Source organism: Anomalospiza imberbis, chromosome 2 (assembly GCF_031753505.1).
Source record: "Anomalospiza imberbis isolate Cuckoo-Finch-1a 21T00152 chromosome 2, ASM3175350v1, whole genome shotgun sequence".
Lineage (NCBI taxonomy): Eukaryota > Metazoa > Chordata > Aves > Passeriformes > Viduidae > Anomalospiza > Anomalospiza imberbis.
The window spans coordinates 54,269,986-54,294,429 of NC_089682.1; the positions used below are offsets into that span (position 1 = coordinate 54,269,986).

At 42.1% G+C, this 24,444-nt stretch overlaps 1 protein-coding gene and 1 long non-coding RNA gene across 3 annotated transcripts in view; one reads left to right on the plus strand and one right to left on the minus strand.

Moving 5' to 3' along the window:
- The window catches only part of LSAMP (limbic system associated membrane protein), a 981,452-nt gene that overhangs the window by 477,507 nt on the left and 479,501 nt on the right, over nt 1-24,444 (minus strand). The window lies entirely within an intron of this gene.
- Nucleotides 8,989-9,406, plus strand: LOC137468898 (uncharacterized). Its single transcript, XR_010996236.1, has 2 exons — nt 8,989-9,178; nt 9,294-9,406. It is a non-coding gene; the product is annotated as an uncharacterized lncRNA (long non-coding RNA).

A 24,444-nucleotide genomic window follows, 5' to 3' on the forward strand; every position in this document is an offset into this window, starting at 1 on the left:
AACACACCCACTGGACTTAACAGCTTTCTTCTCAGAAGTCAGGTTCATCCTCTCTTGCCCTATACATTAAAAGAAGCATCAAGTCTCAGAGCAGAAAAGTTTCAAGTGCTTAGTCTAAACTCTGCTGTGACTATCAATGTGCTTTTCCATGGCCTTGGAAACCCTGTGGCTCACAATGCCCATGGTAGCCAGGATCACATCTGCTTATTTCACATCTGCTATGTGCTGTAGCACATCTGCCATTTACAGCCAACAGTATATGAATCACTTCCTCCCTCTTGTGTAAGAAGCAACTTGAGGTCCTCAATTTGAAAGGAGCAGAAGCAAAAGGTATTACATTAAGCCTTTGATTCATAATTAAGTAAGCCTTGAGACTCATCTGGGAATTTTGCCAGACAACTTTACACACTAGAACAGGAACTTTGAGAAACTCATTTATGGTGTCACCCTGAAAATTAGAGGTGTCTCTGGGATGCAGTCTCCCAGAGCAGGAGATTTTCTTCTGTAGAATGACCTCTTTCTTATAATAGTAGCTAGCCACTTCTAGAGACATTTAGACAAATCAGATCACAGAAAAAGCAAGAAGATTAAATAATTCCACCTATTGCTATTCCATCTATCTAAATAATTCCATCTATTGGCTTCAGTGCATTCCTGAGAACCTGAGGAAGAAAAATGCTGCGTCGATTCTTGCCCCATCCCTTGTTACCTTGTTTTTTGAGATGTCCTTCTTTCTTGTTCAGACTCCTAACTCCTTAAACACTCTCTCTTGTTTTGCTGGGACTGCTGCCTTCGTTAGAAAGATTTTCAGCTTTGATTAATTATTGAGCCTGTACTGCTGAGGGCTTTCTATTCTCCAGTTCTCATTACTGATGCCTTGCAGCTTGTGTGCTTCACTGGTCCCATTGCAGGATTTGATGGATGCACCCGTGAAGTTTTCCTCCCTGCAAAGCCAGTCTTGCCTTTTGCTGATTTTGTTTGGTGGGCAGGGAATTTTGCCCTTGGCTACAGTGAGCAGTAAAGCATACGCACTGGGCAAAGTGTTATTGTTATTATTACGGTGGAAGCAGCATGAAATTCTTGCTTCTTTGCTTTCTGCATTTTCCCCCTTTAAATCTGTTTCAAAAATTCTCCCCAGCGGCCATTTTATTCTCAAAGTTGCTGCATCTTCTTACAGAAGATACACCAATACATTGCTCTCTCATGGGAGACCAATATTCTTTCTGGTTGTTTGCTTTAATCTGGAATGAAAAGCTATGCATAACAAAAATGTGTTTTGTTTTGTTTATACTCCTTGTGCTTAGCCACATAATCATGGCTAGCATTGACCAAAACATTTTTCTATATTTTGATGAAATAAAACTCTTCTCTGTGATAAGAGACTTAAGACAAAGGTCTGATGCTCTGTGAAAGAGGTAGTCTGATGGGAGTGCAGAGCCTGTGTAGGTAGGTAGGTAGGTCGGTCCTGTGTCACAGTTTCCATGAAGCCCCAGAGGAAGAATTTTTTTTACAATATAGGTGGTAAAACACTGAAACAGGTTGCCCAGAGAGGTGGTGGATATCTCATCCCTGGAAATATTCAAAGTCAGGTTTGGACTCTGAGCAGCCTGATCTAGTTGAAGATGTCTCTACCTGTTGCAGGGGAGTTGAACTAGATGGTCTCTAAAGGTCCCTGCCAACCCAAACTGCTCTATATAATCAGATATTTATGACGTTTCTTTATTCTGTTCCAGCATTAATGTGCATCTTATGCCCTGACAGCTCTGCATTCAGGCACCATGAAGAAACAATTGGTATTTAGGATCTGGCGTGTTTGAAACTACCCAGGGCCTGATACAGCCCTGGGATGGCCAGACAGGATCCTGGGAAAGGGACTGGGATAATTTAAGGCTTGGTTGGGACATCAGCCTGCAGGTGGGGCTCAGAATCAGTGCTGGTGAGGGTACCAGGGTCAGACGTAGCCCTGCAATGACTGGGCAAAGCCATGGTGAGGGAGCTGCAGCCAGGCTGGGACATCAGCTGCAGGATAGAGGTCTGCATGAACAGTGTGCATGGCCAGGCACAGCTCTGCCTGAACTAGACAGGCACTCTGTGTGTGATGTAGGTCAGGCAGCAGCTGAATGGTAAAGGTTCAGTTTAAAAGCAACTCCCACAGCAAAGGAGACTTCTCCTGTAGAAGCCTCTGACAGTGTTTTCTGAGGTACTCTGTCCAAGGCCACCAAAAGAAGCAGGGCCATCCTCACCTGCACAGTCTCAAAGCTGGCTCTGAGCCCCAGCTGCCAGACCTCTGTGAGGAGGGATGCTATCAGCATCCCCTTCAATCTCCTCCTGCCTCTACCCTTTGTTAGAAAGGTCCTGGAGTAACAGTCAGTGGCCAGCTTGAAAAACTCATACATCTTTCACTTTGCAGCAACAATGGGAACAAAAAAAGAACTAGATAAAAGACTAAAATAAATAGCTTTGACACAGATAATCAGTTGGCCGTGCTTCACCATCACCTGAAGTTGTGTAACTGTGTGGGCATGATCTTAGCAAATACAAAGGAGTGAAGCCCAATTTAAGTACCACTGTGGATCAAGTCACTACTCCAAAGGCAGGAAAACACACACAAGCAGTGCTTTCTGACTTAAGCCACAGAAACTCATTACCCCAAGCAGATGGCATACATACAGTGAGAGGTAAGAGTGGGCACTCACATCCCCTCACACCAACATGTAGGTATCCCACATGTACATGGACTCCTTTCTTTCCTTAGGACTTCCCAATTCAAGTATTCCCCCACCATAATTACCTTGGCTGCTTTTAACCCATCCTGCACTCTGAAAACAGTTTATCAGAAACATCTGTCTTGAACCTAATGTAAAGTCAGAGGGGTGGTTAGGTTGTGATTTGTTTCCAAGGCAGGAAAGGAGTATTATTAAAGCATTGCAAAGGCCAAAGATGGGACTTAGATCCACCTGATACAGCACACCTCTAGTCTCCCCTCCCAGCACTAGCTGTGACTATACATGAGAAGAACAAGAAAAAAAAAAAAAAAACAACAGTAAATCCACGATCATTTAATCAAGGGACTGAACCCTTCGCAGTATTTGCACCAACACTATTTACTCCAACACTCCAGCACACAGCACACTCAGCAAAAGCCTAGCACAACGCACACTCTGCATAGCTGCAAACACTAGAAACATGGGCTTGTGCTCTGCATGCTGTAAGCACAGCCTGATGCATGTGGAGAACCACAGCTACCAGAACACAAGGCTCAGGAAGCAGGTCCCACACGACAGAAAAATCCCTGTCAATCAAACCAACAACCTTCATTTCCTCATTTGTACCTTGGTGAGTTTGGAGCAACGCTGACCATAAAACCTGCACCTGACACTGCCCTTTGAACAGGCTCACAGGTCTGCACACAAATGGCCCCTCTCTGCTCAAGGAGTGATTGGAGCCCTGAGGATTCCTAGCCAGAGTAAAAGGCTTGTAAATCCCCTGCCATCACCATTTCTGCACGAGAGCAGGATGACTGTGCCCTGCAACTGCACACTGACAAGGCTCAGCATCTTTCTTTATTTTAAAGGCACATGGCAGCTTTCATCTGCAAGTCAATATTGGTGAGAAAGTCTTCTGGGATCCAAAATAAGTAGCATAGCTTTTCAGACACAGCAGCATTCTGATGGCATATTAAAAACCTATGTGAATCATAAATCCCATTTCTTTAGGAACTAAGTCCCATCAGGGCACAAGACTGAAGGGAAAATGAGCTATTCTGCATATAGCTAGGAGATGATGATGATCTATGTAGGTAAGACACAGACATTCTGTTGTGAATTTTTTGTGACTGTTGCTACTTTTTAAACAAAAATTTAAAATAATGGCTTAAGCTTCTCTGTCACACACCAGAGACAAAATGCTGCTACTATTAATAAAGGTGCAAACATTTTTTTTTGCAAGCTCCGCATACAACTGCCTTACCCCAACTGAAGAATAAAAATGAACGACAAATTTCTTACATGCAGGATAGTCACATTGCTGAAACAGACCTTGCCTCTCCTAAGGTTGTGAGCAAGCAAAAAGCTGGAGTGTGTATGACAGGACTGAGTTGCTGTGTGCTGAGCAGCACGACAGAAGAATAGTTGATCTCATTCTCAGGAAAGCAAGCTTGAGGGAGTCAGGCTGCTGGCATGCAGGAGCAGGAACATTAATCCTAGGGTGTAGGCAGTGATGGACTGATGGACGGCAGGTGAGCAGATGGGGAGGCAGGTCTGGAGTGCAAAGACAGTGGCTTGGAATGAACTCTGTTTGAGCTTTAGGCAAACACAGCTTGGCAAAACAGAGGCAGCAGTACCCTGAAAATCAGTCTGCAATAGCTTACCCAGCTCTCTTTCAAGGCAGCAAGTTAGCCAGCATTCCTGCATGACAACAATCTCACCCTCTTGGTCTTGCAGCTTTGTCTTCTGCACTTCTCAAAACAAAAGGTTTCCAATTTTATGCATAAGCTAGGACATCTGATCATCTCAGAAACCTGGACCTCGTATAGTCTGAAATCCACTGAGAGCAGAACAACCCAACTCCAAAGGTGCCTGGATGCCAAAAGATTCTCAGGCTAAAGTCCTTCTCCTTATTTCCCTGAACACCATCCTCTCTCCCTCCTGTCTCACAGTTGGTTTGGAGAGAATTATCTGCCTAGCTCTTGGACCCTGATCAGAAGCTGAGCTGGGGTGTAGACTTTACCATCTGTCCAGGTGGCCCCTTTGCAGCAAGATACTGTCCCATGTGTCCTATATGCATCCATCAGATTCAGGCCTTTGCCAGTTAGGCTCTGGAAATGAATCACTGCACTCTCCTTATAGGAAAGGCAAGCTTGTGCCAACCACTCCATGATCCTCTAGACACGTGCTCTCCCTGGGTACTTTCACAGTTGCCACAGCATTTGCTGAGCCCTGCACTTGTCTGTGTGAGATCCACAGAACTCCATCCATCCTGGTTTCTGCTGCAGAATATTTTCAGTAAAACACAGGAACAATACTTTCTCTAGACCACAACCTGTATTTTTAACACCCTGTCCTGGAATCCTCCCCAGTGAAGTTTCAAGAGACCAACAGAAGAAGAAAAAAAGCCTCTGCTTTTCTGTTACCTACAAATTAAGAAAATATTACAATTTTTAACCTGACAAAAACATACCACAACTGGACTGGGGAAGCCCTTTTCTTTGAAAGAACCACATAGGCCAGTCCCCTACCTCCTTGTATCTCAGAAAAAGAAAGAAAAAATGGAAAAACATCCCTTTTTTCCTTGGAAAGGCTCTAGATGGGGAGAACTTGCTGCATATTTTCCGTGAGGAGAAAGATAAAAATCTCAGCTATTTAAGTCAGCTTTCATTTGTCTTTCACACAAAGCTGATGGCACTTTAGCACACATGCCGCGTACAACTGTATCCGCAATTAATGAATACTTGCATCGTAAGTGCATTCAATAGGAGAAAGGGATCCTCTTCTCCACTTTTAGAGATTGGGGGAGGGGGAGCCTGAGGGGGTGCTGGTGTTGGGGGAGGGTGCAGGGAAGAAAACATGCAGTGTGCAACATTACCAGTTTGCTTGAGGCTACCAGAACACTCGAGTGACTGGCACAGGGAAGGCTTTAATTTGTGCACTCCTGGTGCCCCCACCCGACACCAGCCATGGCCCCTGCTGAGCACAAGTGGGCAGGAGGCTGCCAAAGCTCACTGAGCGCCCTGGCCAGGGAGCAGGGCTGGACGCTTCCTTGGCTTTGTAAGAGACAGTGCCCCAGCAGACAGGCACCCCAGCCTGAAAGAGCAGAGCAGTGTGGACAGGGAATTCAGACTCATCAGCTCTCACGGTTCCTCTGGCTGCACTTTTCCTCTCCGTGCCCATCTCCTGCCTGCCTCACATACCGTTTGCTCATTCGTTTGCTCAGGCTTGCTCCTTCCTTTCCTCCCTCCCTCCAGCAGTGCCAGGGAGACAAGTGAAGGTTACTGTTTGGCATGTTTGTTTTTGCATTATTTATCTTGTAGAGGACAGAGTCAGACATCTAGAGGACAGTCTTAGGTCACATGTGAATCCTTCCAAATGGGACTCAATAGCACAACCAGCCAAGTAGAAAACAGACATGGACAGCCTCATGGAGGGAGGCAGCATTTGGAAAGAGATGATGTGCATCTATCTGGCCAAGCTACCTGGCAACACCACAGGTCTGCCTGTGACTCCACCTTCCTCATTTCTTCTCCTTCCTTTCCAAACACTCCTTAAAGTGGGTACAATCCCCTTCTTTTTTTTTTTTTTTTTTTTTTTTTTCCACTCCAGAATTAAGGGGTATTTCAATATTGTATGTGCTTAATATAAATAGGGCTGCAGAGAACTGGGATCTCCCCTCCACCCCAATTCCCTTCAACAGTTCCTGAGAGAGCAGTCACTCCCAGGGTAGCCACACACATCTCAGAGGAGCCATAGGAATCTCCTAGGCAAAGTTCTCTTGCCTGTACCCTCTGAGGCTGCCCTTTGGAAAGGCTGGTGCTGGAGTACCCCACAAGAAGTGCTCCTGTGGGTGGCCCCTCAGCACTGTCAACAGGGGGGAGCCTGGCAGTCACAGATTAAGAATCCTCTGCTCACACATCTTCCAACTCTGTTTCTCTCTGACTCCTCCAGTATTTAATAACATATAGCTATGCCATACTTCAACAGAACAGAGATTTTATGCTACTTATTTTCCCCATATTTTCCAGCACATCTAAGTCTCCCTCAATTTCTTATTGAAAATGAAATGGGGACAGTTCTGCTTATACAGCTGGAGATAGTGATCACCAGTATACAGAGACTGACTTATCAAGCAGATTCTTAATGCCATAAAATCAATGGGTTTAGAAATTCTATTATCTTGCCTCTGATAGAATGCACCAACTAAAGAAACTTCTTGCCCTTTTTCTTTTTCTTAAAGCATACTTAAATATAGCATTACTGCTGTCCAAAACCAAGCATTGCCCATGGTCCTCTGGTGGAATATTACACCAGAGCAAAGGAACAGACAGGCTGCATGGAGAAACAGGGCAGTTTCTTATGGGATTTTCCAGCTATTCTGTGACAGTGATCTGAGGCTGCTGGATCTCCAGATTTGTCAGCAATAATCATTCCATACTATGTAGGGTGCAGGACTCTAAGAAAATTACTTTTTCAAGAACAAAACACAACAAAACCAAATATATGGCTAGTGCAAACCACAAAAAGTTGCCTGAAAGCAGGACACTAGAAGGTGAATGGAGAAGGTTTGGTATGCATATTCATAGGTCCAAACATCCAAATGAAACAAGAGAGCATAAAAATGAAGGTCTGTGTGTACAACTGAGAAAAGAGAGGTCAGGACACTGGCAAATGATGGGTAATGGCTGATTCTCTGGTAAAAATCAAGCAGAGCATAAGAAGTGGGCCAGATAAGATGCAAGGGGGAACCAAATAGGACATAAAGTAAACATCTGCAGCAGGTGAATAAGATGTTAAGGATGAATCAGACATTAAATAAAACAATACTTGGGTGAGGGCCATACAGTGGGAAATGAAGGACTTGATTTTTCCTTATATTCAACCTCCAGCTATTGAGTATTTGTGCTAGGTCCTTTAAACTCCACAAAGTGTTCTAAACAGTACTTAACTGAAAATTAAGTCTCTTCCTTCAGTCATCTTCTTACATCCTCCTTCCTACTTCCTCCACGTATCAAAAAAAAAAAAAAACATCAGAAAAGGTAGGTGGTGGCTTGGTACTTGGATATACAAATGCGCAAATCTGGAAATTATGTTTTTCTAATTTGGCAACATAAGGAAGAAAGAAACCTGAAGAAATCGTTTCCACTCAGTGTGATTCAGTATTGTTATTTGTAGCCTGGTGTTGCTGAGTCATCCTCATCTCCAGGGCTGAGTGAGATGTGGTGAAGGCAAGGCGCAGGGTAAGTGCTATCATCCTCCCTATCACCTCCATGTCCAAAGAAAATGGACTCCAGATAAGTTAATGCTTTGCTCTGGGTTGTATCAGTGGAGAGCCATCATGCATGCTCTGAAGGAGTGTGTTTTAATCATGGAATAAATCCAAAAGGGAGAGGTGTTTTGACCCTATTAGCCTATCACAGTAGCACACTGCTCTATAAATTGTTCTCAGGCAATAAACAGCAATGCCTTATATTGGAAACATGGGCTACTTTTAGCTAACGAAGGAGGTGTGCGGCTTTGAAGACTGGTGTTTCATGGAACAACCAAGCAATCAGCCGAGGAAGAAGACAGTAACAGACTGATCAAGATACATTTTCTGTAGCCTCACAATCAATACATATAGAAGCAGTTTCTGCAGACAGCTTGTGAAGTACCACTTGTATGTTATTTAGCTTTGATGTGTCTTGCTGCATCTACATTAAAAATGCTTTGTGATCATGAGACCCGATTTCCACTTCTCATCCAGCCATGCAAATGTTTATTAAAAAAGCTGTCATTGCTGGATTCCACTACCTGATTTCATTCAGAGGAGAGGCAGTTTCGGTGGGAGTAGACTAAGACAGAAATCCATGAACAGTCAGAATAAAAATGAGATTGCCTCTTTAGACTTAGGTTTGTTTGACCAAACTGAACAAATCAAAATTTGGATCTGGAAACCTCGCTGGCTTTGTAGAAACTCAGGCCCATCTCCTCTGTGATTAAATCCACCCCCTACTCCTTCCTGAAGATATCTTCTGAGCTGAAATCTAAGGGAGAAGCCAGTCCTCTTGCATGAAAAACATACAAGTTTAAAAAGGTTCTTTGAAGAAGAGAATTTAAAGCAGTGGACAACTTCTAAAGCAGAAGCAGTCAAACAGCAAGATCATTTGTTCTGGATATAATAACGCCTTGCCTTCCTCTCTGTTATCATCAAAAGCTTCTGTGTTTGTGGGAGACAATCTCTCCCCCACCACCAGCTCAGTCCTTCCTGCTGTGAGGTCACAGCCCTGTCTTTGCGACACAGCTGTCTGTCGCTGTGGTACTGTTTGTGCTTTCACAAAATCAGCACAACAATGACTTCACAAGCAAGGTCATGGAGGAGCAGATGGGTTTGGGAAGAGGGAGGGAGACAGACCCCTTGTTTAAACACAAATAGTGGCAATAATTAATTAACCAAAGTAGCAGGGGAAATTATGAAAAACATGTGAAAGGTAAATGGATTTCTGTTTAGCTGTCTTTCCCAAGAGGCTAAATGTCTCAATTGCAGAAGGGAGATCTTTACAATGAACTAAGGAAACAAGGACATTTTCCTCTGGTTTCTTCAAGTGGACGCTCCTGGAAAAAAATATGAACAGAGCCTACACTTTGCTATCCCTGTGTCTTGCCTGCTCATCACCACTTGTTGACCTCAACTAAAAGATCAATACTTTCTATCAGAACCTTGAGTCCCTCTATCTTTTCAGCATACAAGTGCTGTGGTGGGAACAGACAATTATTTAGACAGGAAGTTTATTGTTGTGCAGTGGCTTAACAGCAAACATACTCTGTTGATAAAGTAAACTCTTACGCATTTATTCTTCTCCTCACTGCCAAAGCCAAAAACTCGTCTTTAGAGTTGACCAAGGTGGCCTTTTAGTTTCTTCACAAACACAAAGTTTGTATGATAAAGAATCTGCAGCCCAGCTATGCCCTTACTTCCACTTATGCTTTTAGCTTTTGCCATAGCAGTGCTGGCTCTGCTATACCTGCTGTACACCTTCATGTTATTGGTAGTGTCATCAGATTTCATTCTAAAACATGAAAGAGCAGGTTACTCAGGTAAGATCAAGGGAATGATCTCAACTTGCAAGTGAATCCATGGAATACTTCTGAAGAACTTGGACCGCATTAAGTGAGAGAGTTTTTCTTTTTTCATCATCCCTTCCCTGCACTGTATTTGTCTCACACATACAGGTCAACAGACCTGAAACACAATTCATTCATTTAAGATTTAAAGGGAAAGACAGCATTTTGTATATATTCTATTTTTTTTTTTTTTTTTGTTCTGTGAACCCACAATTCTGCCTTTGACTTTTTCAGAGAGAACAGAGACCCTTACAAAAAATTAAAAATTTCTGTGCTTACAAGAGTAGGAAACTTTACTAGGACATAAAGTGGCTTTGTGACTGGCAGTTCTTTCATGAAGTTTGGAAAAGCAAACAGCCAAGAAATACTATTCAGACATATCAAAATGAGTTCAAGGAAACTTCTACAAGAAATGTAAAGGTCTTGGTTGGTTTTCTTTCACCTACTGGCCTCTGTCCATCCAGCAGGTCTATGTTTTCTACTTTTGAGCTGTAAACCTAACACAGACATTATTATGGCAAGCATTAGCACCCAGATTCACAGAACAATCGCTGAGATTGAAAAGTGCCCCTGGAGATCATCTAGTCTGTCCCCTTTGGTCAGAGTGAGGTTAACTAGAAAGAGCTGCTCATGGCCATTTCCAATTTTTAATATCCTCTCCAAGGAGGAAGACTCCATAACTCTCTAAGCAGCCTGTTCTAGTGTTTGAGCAACCATGCAGTAAGAAAAGGGTGTTTTCTTGCACTTAAATAGAATTTCCTGTATTGCAATTTGTGCCCACTGCCTTTTGTACCTTCTCCGGCTGTCTCCAGTTTTCAATCCACTCTGCTGTCCACTTATGTAGTTCATATTTAATCAATTCATCAGTGAGTGGCTTCAAAATGACATCAGTTATCTCCCTCAGAATTTATGCAAATATCCTATCAGGTTTCATGGACCTATTTGTGTCCAGTTTGCTTAAATATTCTGGTACTCCTCCACCAGGGGTAAGTTGTCATTGGGCCAGTTTTCCCACTGCTTTCAGTGACCTAAGATTTCCAAAGGGAAACCTTCCTAGTAAATATCAAGGTGATGGTGGCATTAAGTATCTTGGTAATTTTCAAATCTTTTGACACCAGGTCCATGCTGCATTCAGCACTGGCTCCACATTTTCCTACAGAGTGTTTTTATAGAAGCCTTGCTGCCTGCAGGATTAAATTAGCTGATACTGTTAATTGAAGAGGAGCCCCACCTTGTACATATCATGGTTAGCCATGCTGGTTATGGCTCTTTTTTATCAATGTTTCTAATACATGGTCTGAGGATAAGTTACTGCTGCCCCCTATCAGATAATTAGTCAGTAAATCATTCAACCAACTACAAGGTATATAGCAAGGACAATGTTTCCAAACCATAGTATCATCAGACAGTTATACTGCACTTTATCGCAAATGGTTCAGAAGATTTACATATACCCTGTAGAATACTGGCCTTTTCTTACACCTGCTGCTAAAGTACAGCCCTCTTTAGAGGGAGATGGCTGTGTTTTTTAAAGAGTCATGTTATGAAACAAACTTATCATAGGAAAATGTGCAAAAGACTTTGGTATCTGCCTGATACTTTCAAAAGAGTTCAAGGAGAATAAACAGTCTAAAGTGGAATTTGGCAAGGAGACTGCAGCTAAAAAACAATCCTTTCAGTTATTAGTTATACCAGGTTACAGTAGCAGGACTTTTTATAGGGGTTTGCAATTATAGTGCTAGAAAATACAGGTTAAAAGAACAATTATGCAATTTTTTCATGTTTCAAACTGAGTTGTACTACATATTTTTGATGCATTGCCTTCCAAACACAACTAAACACCACCTCTAATTTAAGCCTGATAGGACAGCTCCCATGAAAGCCACCAAGAAGAACTAAGAGAGCTGGAGTCCTTTTTGTGATCTCAGAAGAGAAAATGAGTCCCTTTTGTGTCCCTTCTGTGGCTAGTTTTGGTCATAAAAGGGGATGGAGCAAAATTATTGTGTGGCTCTGGTACCCCACCTAGCTGGATTAAATTGTGCAATACTGGGTGTGCAGCCAGTGATGGAGTGGGAACAATGGTAATATCCAATTCTTGCAAACAGGCACCATTCATGACCAGATCCCACTTTTATGTGAAACATGCCCTCTAATGTCACATTACTTTCAAATCATAGAATCAGAGAAGTATATATGTTGGAAAAGACCTATATGATCATTCAGTCCAACCACAAACCTAACACTACCAAATTCCACTAAACCATGTCCCTAAGTGCCCTATCTACATATCTTTTAAATACCTCACAGATATTTCACAGAATATTCTAAGTTGGATGGAAACTTTTTGAAAAAAAAGACATCCCAGGATGTGAAGGAGCTGTTTTACCACTCTGCTACCAACCTTCTAGGTTTGGTTTGTTACCCACATAGAAATAATTTTATTAGTTTCACTGCATGTGAGGTATCTGCACAAGGATGGCAAATATGACATCAGATCTATGGGAGACCTTCTCTATTCTGAAACAGGCAGGACATCCTCAGGCATGTCGAAAGGTAGCAGATGATTTCTGGTGTGTCAAAATAAGTGTTTTGGTTCAGAGCACAAATGTGTTAATGAAGTGAATTTCCAGATCATCCCTACACCAAGTCTCAGATGTGGAGCTGTCTAGAAGGCCACAGCCTGGATTTCTTCTATTGAAAATAAGATATACATCATATGTACTCCACCTTCTAATGGACATTTAGTGCAAAGCTAGATCTAGTTCAAAGCAAACCCCCTTGAAGTTTTTACATTTGTCCTAATGTTTCCACTCTACAAATCTATTCTTACAGGTCTACACCATTCCTAATGCAGACATAGGTAAATCAATAGTCCAGCTCCTTAAGCAGACTATCCTAATCGCAAACCTGGATAACTGTTCTGGTCTAACCATGGAATATTGTGCGAATAGGTAAATTCAAGAGTACAGGGTGCTCTGGCACTACTGGAACCAAAGAGGCATGTGTGAAGAGAACAGGAACTGGAAGAATCATCATGTAAACAAATGCGGTCAAACCAGAGATTCAGATTTCCATGCATGTCTGAACAAGTCCTTAACAAGGACAAGCTTATTAGTAGTGGCAGTCCCACTGTTGACATCAGCATCATGACTGTGCTGCTCCTCATGCCCTCTCATGCTCCCACTAATCTTTAATTGAAAATGACATTCTTGATGTTAAAAAGAACAATATGTATTGAGTGGAGGAGAGGTGCTTTTTACCTTCCACTTACCAAAAATGATGTCTCTGTCACTGGCTTCCCACTTCTGATCCTTGCCCACTTTCCTCCTGAGATACAGCTACACACACGCACACTTCCTCCTCTTTGAAGAAAACCTGCTCTTCCCTCAAGGTCTTTGCTAGCCTAAATTTAAGTTTTCCAAGCAGAATTAATGCCACCTACTTGTAGACCAGTCCCACTTCCCTCATGCCATTATTATGATGGAGGACTGTATGAAGAATGACCAAATAAATATGACTGCCAGAACTTCTTCAGCTAAGGAGAAGACCTGCTTTCTTTTGTCATCATCTTATTGTGTGTCTTTGACCTCTTTCCTCCCTCCCTATCCTATGGCAAGTTCACTGAACCACATCTTGGAATATCTATGTTTTAGTTTTCTGCTCATCACCTTTTAGGCCTAAAAAATTATGTTCAAGTACACTTCTATGACAGACTAGATCCATTTTTCTTTTAAAAACTACTATGAAATGGTAAATATATTGGGGTGGAATCAGATACTTCCTGGAATAAAAAGAGACCTGCAGAATCAGAATTTTACAGCTGGGTGCACAGTAGAGTATATACAAACCTATTTAGAAACAGTGAACAATGGTCACTCCCACCATACACACCCTACTGGCAGAGGGCAGAGGTGATAGCAACCACAGAAAAAAGCTTTTAAGAGATCCAGTAGAAGCTCTTTGGGAAACCTACATGAAAACAACACTTGAAAGACCTGAATTCCTTCCTCCGTCAGAAATTACACAGTGGAAGGGATAAAAGTCCTTTTGAAGGTTTCCCCAGGAAGAGATAATTCAGGTCTGTTGTGCTTAAATGTTACCTTTTTCGTCAAGAAGGAACACTTCTCAGAGATGCAATACAGTGGTTCCCAAGTTTGGTGGAGTGTAAGAGTTCAACTTCCCCTATAGCCTGTCTTTTCCCATTCAAAAATTCCTAAGGTGACTTTTTACAGGGGCTGGTGTCACACAAAAAAAAGCAAAGGAAGCTGGTGTCAGCCAAGGCACCTCTGAAGTGAGATGAGTGATGCCAAGAAGCCTGCACTGTGCACCTAGCCCTTGACTTCTCATTACCAAAACTACCAAAAGACAGCCAAATGTTTTCACACATATGTGCTAAACTTCCTACAGCCTCCTCAAAACATGCTATCATCAAGTAGTGATGGACTTGTTGTGATGTAGTCACTGCTACACCAGAGGCAGCTGAAAAATTCCCTTATTACAGTTTCCTACAACCACACAAGTCAGTGCCTATGAGGTTGAGAATAAAACCCCTCAAAATTGTTAGCAAAGCAAATAAACTGGCACTGAAGCTTGAGACTATGAAACAACATTGTTACAAAGCCCTGATATGCCCATATCAGGAAGATACAAAACCTGGTCACAGTAGTAGCTATATGCACAGTTGTTCTCTCTGCTGTTAAAAAATGCAGGGAATAAAAACAAAAGAGAAAGGGAAAATGCATTTAGATAATTAGCCTTTGAATCCTGTCTGGTTTTGTGGCTTTTATTGCTGTTATAGTTCTGTCTCTGTATAAGCAAAGATATTGGCTATTAACACTATAAAGTATTTTTCACTGCTGAGTACTCAGGTTTTGTTGAGATCCAATACTAAACTATTATACACCTTGCTGTGAATCAAGTAGGCTGTGATTCAGTTTCCTAAATATAGGCAGCTGATGCCATCTTAAGGACCATAAGGTATCCTGCTTGGGTGTCCTGAACAGCACGGGCCATGTATAATCTGTGCTGCCCTTCAGTGGTATCTCAAATATCCCAGAGTGTGTAAACCAGTAGTAGATACCTGCACATAGGTAAACCAGCCACCCTTGTCCTGACCCATTTGAATATAGGGGTATTTTTACCAATATCCTACACTACCCATTCATCTCCTATGGAAAAGAGAGGAAAATAGTTACTGCTAAACTTGGTATATCATGAGGATTTGAGCTTAGGGAGGGTCAAAAGAAGAAGATGGCATGGCCAGGCAGGTTCAAATTGCTCTGTGCGTATTTTTTCACACTACAGTTTAAAATGCAGGTAACACACACTGATATAAAAGACAGAACTCTTCTGCTAACACTGTACCCTCAAATTACCTAAACCTCAAGTTACTGGAGTACAAGGGTTACAGAAGAGCAAAATAGTAGGCTATGAAGAATTACAGAAAGGAAGCCTGCTTGGGCCACAAGGGGTGCAAGGGTCAGCTCCCCAGTATATGCCCTTTATTTTTGCTAAATCTGTTTTCTGGTTTTGGGGTATTCTTTTGCTTTTTTAATGAGTAGTCCATAGAAAGTCCATTTGCAAATACAGTTTTTCTGGGAGTCTGGGGTTTTTAGTTGCTTGAGGGTATCTGTATGAATGCTTGCACAGCCACAACTGCCTGTGTAGGCAATGGATGCAGGTGCTGTGGTAGCTCTGAGCTCTTCTAAATTCAATGTTTGTGCACTTGTGAATGTTTGTGTGCAACCACAGGTGCCCTGCTAGGATAGACACATGCATTTATATTGGGAAAAAATACCTCTCTCTTATCTACTAGAGTGTTGCACAATGCAAATCCAGCAGCAGCAGCAGAAGGATGCAGATTCCTGCCTCTCCTCCTCGTCCACTCTTTCCCTCCTGTCACTCCGATGATAATGATCTGTGTTGTGGGCATTTGCTGGAAAGCTTAAATGTAACCATTATTTTTTTAGGTTGCTGGGACTGAGGTGGGCATCAAGGGCTCCAATGAATACAAATAAGCTCAGATCCAAGAAAATTCCATCTTGTCTAATCTTCACTAAGCAGTAATCTGGGAGGCAACTCGCTTGCTCTCATTTTGTATGGAAGGAGAGCAAGCAGGCTACAGTGTCAACATTGCTGAAGTCCGGATTGATCTCACCTGTTTGCATCCTGAGGTCTCCTAATTCTTCTCTACCTCAATAGCTATAATCTGTCCCAGGAAGTAATATTCACAAGGAGACAGTGCCTCCTATCCATTACTGAAGCTGCAGAGGCAATTTTTTTTTCCTTCCTTATTGAGTCCATAAACATGTGCTCAAAACAGACACAAATCCAAGATGCAAGGCTAGGGATTTTGTTGAAAACTTATCCAAATTTCAGATGCAGAAGCTGCATTTGAACACATTGATTAAGCTTGCTTATTTAAATATAGAAGTTTACATCCTCTTTTTAAAACACATGATCTGGAGGATATGAAAAGGTGGAATTTTATTTTTTTTTAATGCACTTGGGTATTAATTGTGCAAACCTTGCATGTTTTCTCTCATCACATGAAGACCCCTTTAAATGATAGCACACAGTTCTTTTGCAGTTTATACATCCCAAGTAAGGAACACAATATCCCATAAAAATTATTTTTGTGTAATGGCAGGACCTATTAGGAACAGAAGAAGGACCTAGGCAATGAGGAATTTATTCTCTTCATGGTCCAGAAGAGTACAAATAAAGTGATACTATTTGTCAAAAGGAAAAATGTGCAAACACTGGAAATGGATACTTATAAAAAACAGTACAAATAGTCTTTGGTCATATAGTGACAGGACAACAAAGAAGAAATACGTAGAAATCCTATAAAATGGGCATCAATTAGAGATGCAACATAATCTGTGCATGGATTGAAAAGGTAAATGAAAACTTGGCTTAATTGTTTAGTAGCAGTGGTGATACTGAGTGTAGAATAAGGCAGTGTAGCTAATGGGAATGAGAAAATGGAAGTAAACTCTGAGATAATACTGCACTCAAGGTGGTGGAACAGAAGAACTTTCACCCCAGAATGTTTAAAGAACTGATAAGGGATATGGCAGGATAAGCTGCAAGAATCTTAGTACATCTGTCAATATAGAAGGGTATTATACAATGGCAGAATACCCGATTTAAAATATACAAGTAAGGGGGGAAAAAAGCTGATCTGGGCAACTACAGATTTAGTCATATGATCCCGGAGGTATGCAATACACACAGAAGCAATTAAAGACATAAAGGCAAGCGGAAAGTAATATAAAATGCATTATGGATTTTCCAAAAGCTGAAAAAAAAACTTATTGCCTTTTCAGATAGCTCATTTTTAAACAAAAGAAATGCAGTAAAGACTAATCTATTACCATTTAAGTAAAACATTGGCTACAGTGTCTGATTATTAGTTAAGATGTAGATGATGGCATTAGTAAAGAATTTTTAGGCAAAGAAGGAATTGATGAAAGATATTTCCACTGGTCAGACTGAAAGGGAAATTTATTAATAGAGCTCCTTAAGGAGTGAGAACAATTTTATTTAATATTTTCATGACTGATCTTAACATTAAAGTAAGAGTCTGCTTTTGAAGTGGACTGATGACACATAGAAAACACTGGCAATGTAGAAAGAGGGAGATGAATAAACAAAGATCTCGCTCACCTTGAGGACTGGTCAAACAGAAATGAGAAAAGCACAAAGTGCAATGACAGACACTATAGCAAAAGTTTCTCATGTGAATGGGGAGCTCATTAGCTGGAAAGAACAGTGGAGCAGGCAGACTTGGGAGCAGTTATACATCACGGGGTGACTCTGTGCAGTGACAAAGTAATGGAGATGTCACTGCAAAAAGCACAAGTAGAGATCTCATCTGAAAGAGGGCATAATTCTGGTTAGCCACTTTGAAGAGATCTTGCTCTGGTTTTGGTTTGAACTGTTTTGCTCGTATGAACTAAGGCTAAGTAATTTCAAGTTAGGAGGTCACTAAAAGAGCTGATTTTATTTTTAATTTTTTAAACTGTTCCCCAGATGAGGATGAGATGTTGCTGGGTCTGCAAAAATACTTAATTATACAGAGAGTAACTGATCTCTCTTTTCCTCTATTTGTGTGAAAGTTTGCAGTGGCAAGAAGCAATATGGACTTGCAGCCTCCACTGAATCTGTACCAATTTTTTCCAACCAGGAATTTGATCCTTCTGCTTTGTCTCCTGATGAGGAAATCTGATCCTTTTGCCTTTTCACCCATACAAGTAACTCAGGCCTTTCATTTACCCCACCACCCCAACCCTTGTTGCTAAGGATGAAGAGATAAATGCTGCGAAAGCAGCACTGGAATAGAAATCCTTGATAAACAAATCTTCTTGCATGAATAGAAGAACATGTAGTTCTCATAAAAATGGTAATTAGAGCCCAGCATGAGGAGGCTGATTTTTTCATAGAAATAATAATAATAAAATTTTTTTAAAAAGTCTCCAAGAGCATTCATTGAGGAGGAAGTTATATTTGCCAGCATTATTACTGCTATTATTGTATTACCACTAATAACAATGATAAGGCTCTTGCTAAGGGACAGGGCCATCTATGTAACTAAATAAACAGCCCAAAAAAGGGCATCCCTTAAGGCAAGTCTTCAAATAATAAAGACAATTGACAGATCTGCTTACAGACCACTGCAAGGTACCAGCTGATTGCTTCTCTCTATTAACTGTATAATTTGTCTTTACCTTGCCAGTTACACTGGTGCCATGGAATGACAAAGCTGGCATTTGCATCAGCAGACATTTTCTGGTCCAGAAAATTCTTCCCATAACTTCTCCCTTAACCTGTCCTTCTATCCCCATCTCCTCCATCAATTTATTTGTTCCTTCCTTCCCCCACCCCAGCATAATGCTTGCAGAAGGCACCACTGTTAATTTAGCCAGGAAATGGTTTGATAGTGATAGGGAAATAAATTGATCAAACCTTCTGAGCAGCAGCCATGGGAAGAAAGAAACACCCCCAGCCATTTCACGGTGACCTCTCCCTGTGCTTAAAGAAAACTCATAAGCTCTCTGCACGAATTAGCATGGCCTCATTATAAAGACAGAATTGGGGTCAGAAGAAACTAAGATGGGTAAGGGGAAAAATAAATCTCATCAAAAGCAACATCTGAGACAGAAATGCCCTAAGTGGGGAGGGCAAAAAAAGCAAAGCTTCAGAGGTAAAGAAGAGGCTAGAGACAGAAGGGAAATAAACACAGCTTTCTTTAAGAAAAAAAGAACAAACAAACCCTCCACAAAGTCTTGATGTCACGCTGGACACTCCTGTGGAAAATGTATTTGCATCTTTCATGAATTGCCATTCCCAACCCATTTGCAATCATTGCTGCCATGATGGCCTGGTCAAGCCATTGCTGTTTGATGGCCTGTGGAAAAGATGGCTGTCTTGAAGACTTTAGTTGTACAGTCTGAATTCCAAGAGAAGAAATTGTGAATGTCAACTGCACTGCTGGCATTCAGTGTGGAAAAGACCTATCTCTGCTACCTGAGTTGTATTTATTTTACCTGCTTGACATCACTCCACACTGTAGCAGTGGTGATCCCCAGCTATGCTGGAGCTCCTCTGTAATGACACAAAGCATCCCAGTCACCAGCAAGAAAACCAGCAGCTAACTACAAAAATGTATCTCATTACAATGCCATTTCCACACTTAGCTCTAAAAGGAAAGTACCAGAGGGTCCTGCCGTGAGTTTGCTCTCCAGCTAGCCATGGAGGGAGGGTGACTCAACTGAGGTCCCCAGCAAAGGGACCTGTGGAAGCACAGCCACTGGCCTGACAGCTCTCCCTGCCTGGGCAGCTGGACAGCTGTGCTGCAGCGCCTCTCTCCACAGACCCTCTACTCACACTGGGCAGCTCTTTCTGCCTCCACTGCCTTGGAGGAAGGTACTTGGGAAAGGAGCTCCTTCTTACTCTCCACACTCAGGAGCTTTACAAGCCACCCTCAAAAGGCAATGCCACTTTGGCATTAATAACTATCTCACCCATCCCCACAGCTGACACACAAGAGCCTTGGACCACACTCAGGAGTAGATCACGGTGACTGCGTAGGCAGGAGGAGGAGGCACAATGTGCCTTGCTCAGGGCCACAGGCAAGCACGAAGGTAGCATCACTGTCTCCTCTGTGGCAGCTTAAAAGACTAGCTCTGACTTCCTCACAGGAAAAGGTAATAACAGTAGTCATGAAAGCTTCTGCCACAAGAAAAAAGCCCAGAATCAGTCCCGCTCATTCAGTTTCGTGAGAAAGAGACACAGTGGACAGGCTCTGACATTTTTTTCCCATCCCCACTGCAGACCTGCAAGTCACTCTCCCAAACCTCTTGGCCATCCAGCCTCTTTTTCCTTCCAGACAGAGACAGGCTGTGGCTTGCTGCCATGAGATAGCACAGCTCTATTCGCATCGGGCTTTGTCGCGCTGCCTTTGCCCTGACAGGTGGCAGCAGGGATAGAAAGAAGCCAGCAAGGCAAAAGATGTTACAAACCAATTGAGTCAGCAGCCTAGAGGATCTGTCACTTCACTCTTTTCCCCCTCTTTTAAATTATTTTGTTTTATTAATTCTGCCTGGGGGGGGGGGGGGGGGGGGTTCTGAATGGAGGGTAAGGGAAGATAGATGAAAAAAAACCCAAATTGGCCCTTGAGTTTATTTACGCTGATACTATCCCTGATAATTCTGACCCTTAAATCACTCTGTTGCACAGCAGCAGGACCTTCCAACATCAATATTAGTGCTCCTTGGTCATGGTAGTGACTATTTGAGGTGGCATTTCATAATTCAGATGTAAAGATTAAAAGGCAAATTTAAGAGAGAAGGAATGGAGCTGCTGTATTTGCTCAGTCTGCTGAGTAAAAACCCCTCAGTCAATTCTACAACTGTCTTCCATTAGCAAAGGATCAGAACTCAAATGTGATTTGAGAATTACCTCCCATACTGAGCAAGAGTATGGGTTTGAAAACTAAAAGTCAGGCAAGTCAAATACCTGAAAAGCAGTGTCATCTAGTCTCAGCAAGGTCTAAATACAACAATGTTCATGTATTTGGTGTTGGTTGCTATAGGATATGGCCAGCACAGAATAAATTACTTTTGTGAGATATGCTAGAAGTGGCAAATCTACCTTTATAAAGGTGGCCTTAAAGATTGGAAAAAAAAAAAAAAAAACCAAAAAAACCTTATCCCCTTCCTCCAAATGCAGGACGCTTGCCTACAAAAAAAGTTATTTCTTTAAAAAAGCCCCCACATGGTAATTTTTCTTTTCCACTCTCTCCATTCCTTTTAACATAAATCTCCTCTGTCTACCCAGAAGGACTAGAAGCTTCCTTTAGAGAGAAAATAACAGGAGGCTGGATTTTCATGTAATAGCATGTCACCAAGAGCTGTGACTTTAAGAAATATACCAACTATAACAACACTCCTGAAAAAAAAAAGCCCTAAAATTGGCAACATTATTAGGTCTATGAGTCACAGGGGCAAGACACATCAAGCACCAACTCCAGCAGGTATTCCTGCACACTGTCCCATGGAAACCCCCTAACTGTAATTTGGAGGGGGATGTTAATCGGGTCCCAAAAGCAGCATGGCTGTGTTAGCCTGGCACTGCTCTAGAGAACAGCTGGCAGTCCTGCAGGGCCCTGGGTTAGGACAGGGCTGGGTTTGCCCAAATGAGCATCAGCTAGGTTGCATGTGCAAGCCAAGGCAGAGCAGCAGAACTGTCTACATTGAGGGGGGCTGACAGAGAGAGAACAAGGGGGCAAGGACACTGTGGGAAGGTATGGTAATGTCTCACAGAGGAGATTCTGTAAAACATCATTTCACATGGAGTAATGTTTGGATACCTGAGTCTAATCATGGAGCTAACAGCCCTTATTTGCACAACCTCACATATACACACAGTGGTGCATAGGATACAAATCAAACCTCTGTCTACTTACAAACAGCATTCAGGCTATTAGGACACAGCAAGCAGCAGATCAGCCAGGATCATACAAAGGAAAATATTTCATCTTCCAGCTCTCTATGGGGTACCAAGAGACATGATTTGCACCAAAAGACTTGCTCCCTTTTCATCATTTTCTGTTTCTGCCCTTGCTGTCAGTGCAGAGTGGCCCAAGAGAAGGGATTTTTCGTACTTGCTGATGCTTTGTTGTTTAATCAGATGGCTGCTGGAATCAAGGTTTGCTGGTTGAAGAGGCAGCTGAGCAGGGACTTTCAGAGAGCAGAAATGTCAGTCGGCCTCTTGGGAGACAATCCCTAATCCTTTTAAAGCTCCTTCAGACATTCCTATTTATTGGTTTGTATTTTAAATGGCCAGGGGAAAATGGGGTGCCCAAAAATAAATAAATAAATGAAAGCATCAGAATGAGGTGAGTGTATCTATTCAGCTGCTGAAAACCCATCTGTCTGAATTCCACCTAGCACTTACCACACAGAAGAGCAAAGCAGGGCTAAATTAATTTAAAATTTGGCATGGATGTCAGTGTGTAGATGCAGATACTGAGTAAGAAATAGCAGAGATCACTCCTTTTCCTTACCAGCCACATTTCCAGAAAGCACACAGTGCTCCTGACTTAATGGAATACAGATTTCTTCCAACACTCAGTCATCCTCAACTGTTTCAGTGCACCTCTGCCTGGCTTCAGAGAATTCCTGTTATCTTAGTCCCTACTGAGCCTCTTCTGTCATATCTGATGCAGTAGTTGTGCAAAATCGGAAAAAATCCTAACTAAAAACCAAACACACACCTCAAAGTCTTCCAGGTCTGTCTCAGAACTATGTCAAATTAAGGTGAAATACAAGTCAATCTAACCTGAAGGATTTCTCACTAAAACTTCTGAGTTTAAATTTCAGTTGCATTGCAAGTGAAGAATGTAACAACTGATACTCCTGGAGCTAAACTCACTACTTTGATTTCTACAGTAGCAGAAACTTGTGCTGGAATCTCATTTGCCCAGGCCAGTAAATAAGACATGTCAGTAGTCATGCAATCTCTGGCACTTTTCTGGTTAAATCTAGTCTGAGTTTAGATCTCTCTGTACTTACAATCTATACTTAAGAAACCCTACATCCCTAAAAATTAAGCTAATTGTACTGTCTTCAACACAAAGTTGGCAGACCCTTGAAAGCTGCTTTCTAGCCATGGCTGATTTTACAAATGCAAGGAGTTTGCTTTTACAAAAGCAAGTGAATAGAAGACTGGAAAAAAAAAAAATTTCAGAGTGGCTCTGTGAGACAGAGAGGCATTATGACTCCTGTGCTACAAATGGAAACCGAGGCAAGGGGACTTCCAATTTGCCAAGGGAATGTACAGAATCTCTGTGGCTGCACTAACCTTGTCATAGACACTGGAATGGATGTCCCCACCCCTTGGCATTGTGTTGGTATTGTGACATTGGACCTTTCTTAATGAAACACAGAGGCACAAGCCCCTACTTCCTCAGTTGTAACAGAGCTCTGACTACTTTCTCAAAGATTGGCATTGTAAGATGGGTCTCGTGACCTAGTTCTAACTTGCTGCATTATACATTTACCTCTCTGCTCACTTTGACCCCATTCCCCTTCTCTGCTTGTAGGTAGATGCATTTTCAATGTGACCTTTCTTGCTGCTGCTCACTAACAAAGAAGAGCAGTGAAGAATACCACTTCAGATGGGAGACAGGGCTGGGAGAAACACCATCCAAAATGGTGCCCCACTGAAAGCATGGATCTTCTAATTAAGAAGATGTGAATTCAGCCTTTTAGCTCTAACCAATGGGTATCAGGGATATTTTCTTCAATGCAACAGAACTCCATGCCTACTTTTACACAGTGCTACCCTCTGCAAAATCGCAATCACAGGAAGAACTGGGTTCAATTGTGGTCCATGCAAAGAATCCCCAATGAACAGTCAGGCTCTTGAAAAGCTTTGAGAGAGGACGGCCAGTGAGTTCATCTCTTTACAACCCAGTAGCTCAAAGAGGCGTCTTTGCCTTCAGTCAGCGCTCAGATGTACCGCAAGGCTTCCCTTTGTGAAACAGAATAGACGTCGCCAACGACAGTGAGCATTGTCCATGCAGGCATAAAGCAATATTTGGACATGCTGAATGGCTTCCTAAGATGAGAAAAAGTGCTGAAGAAACACTAAATTATGACAGATGGGAGCCCTAGAAATGCAACTACCCCCAAACTGGAAAATGAAAAGCTGGCACAAAGGGCAGGCATAACAATAGAATTTAGGCATAACGGAATACACGCCATTTAATGCGGAGTGCACTGAAGCTTCGATACATAAGTCAAAATCCTAACCATTAAATAGCCTCATTTAAAAAGTTTTAAAGCAATTAAAATAAATTAGAAACTTCACAGGAGGACAAAATCACTGAAAAGGATAAGAAGCACTTTATGCCAGGCTCTGTTTCTGACAGCGTTGTGCCCATGAGGCCAGATTTTTATTTGAGAAGAGCTTGGGGGCAGATTTTCAAGGGCTCTGCACCAATAATTAGGGACAGATTTTTCCAAACTGCTCAGCTTCCATTATCTAAACAAAGGCCAGATATACCAAAGTGCTCAGGGCCCAGCAATTTCTACTGTGACAGTTATAGTCACAACATGGCCAG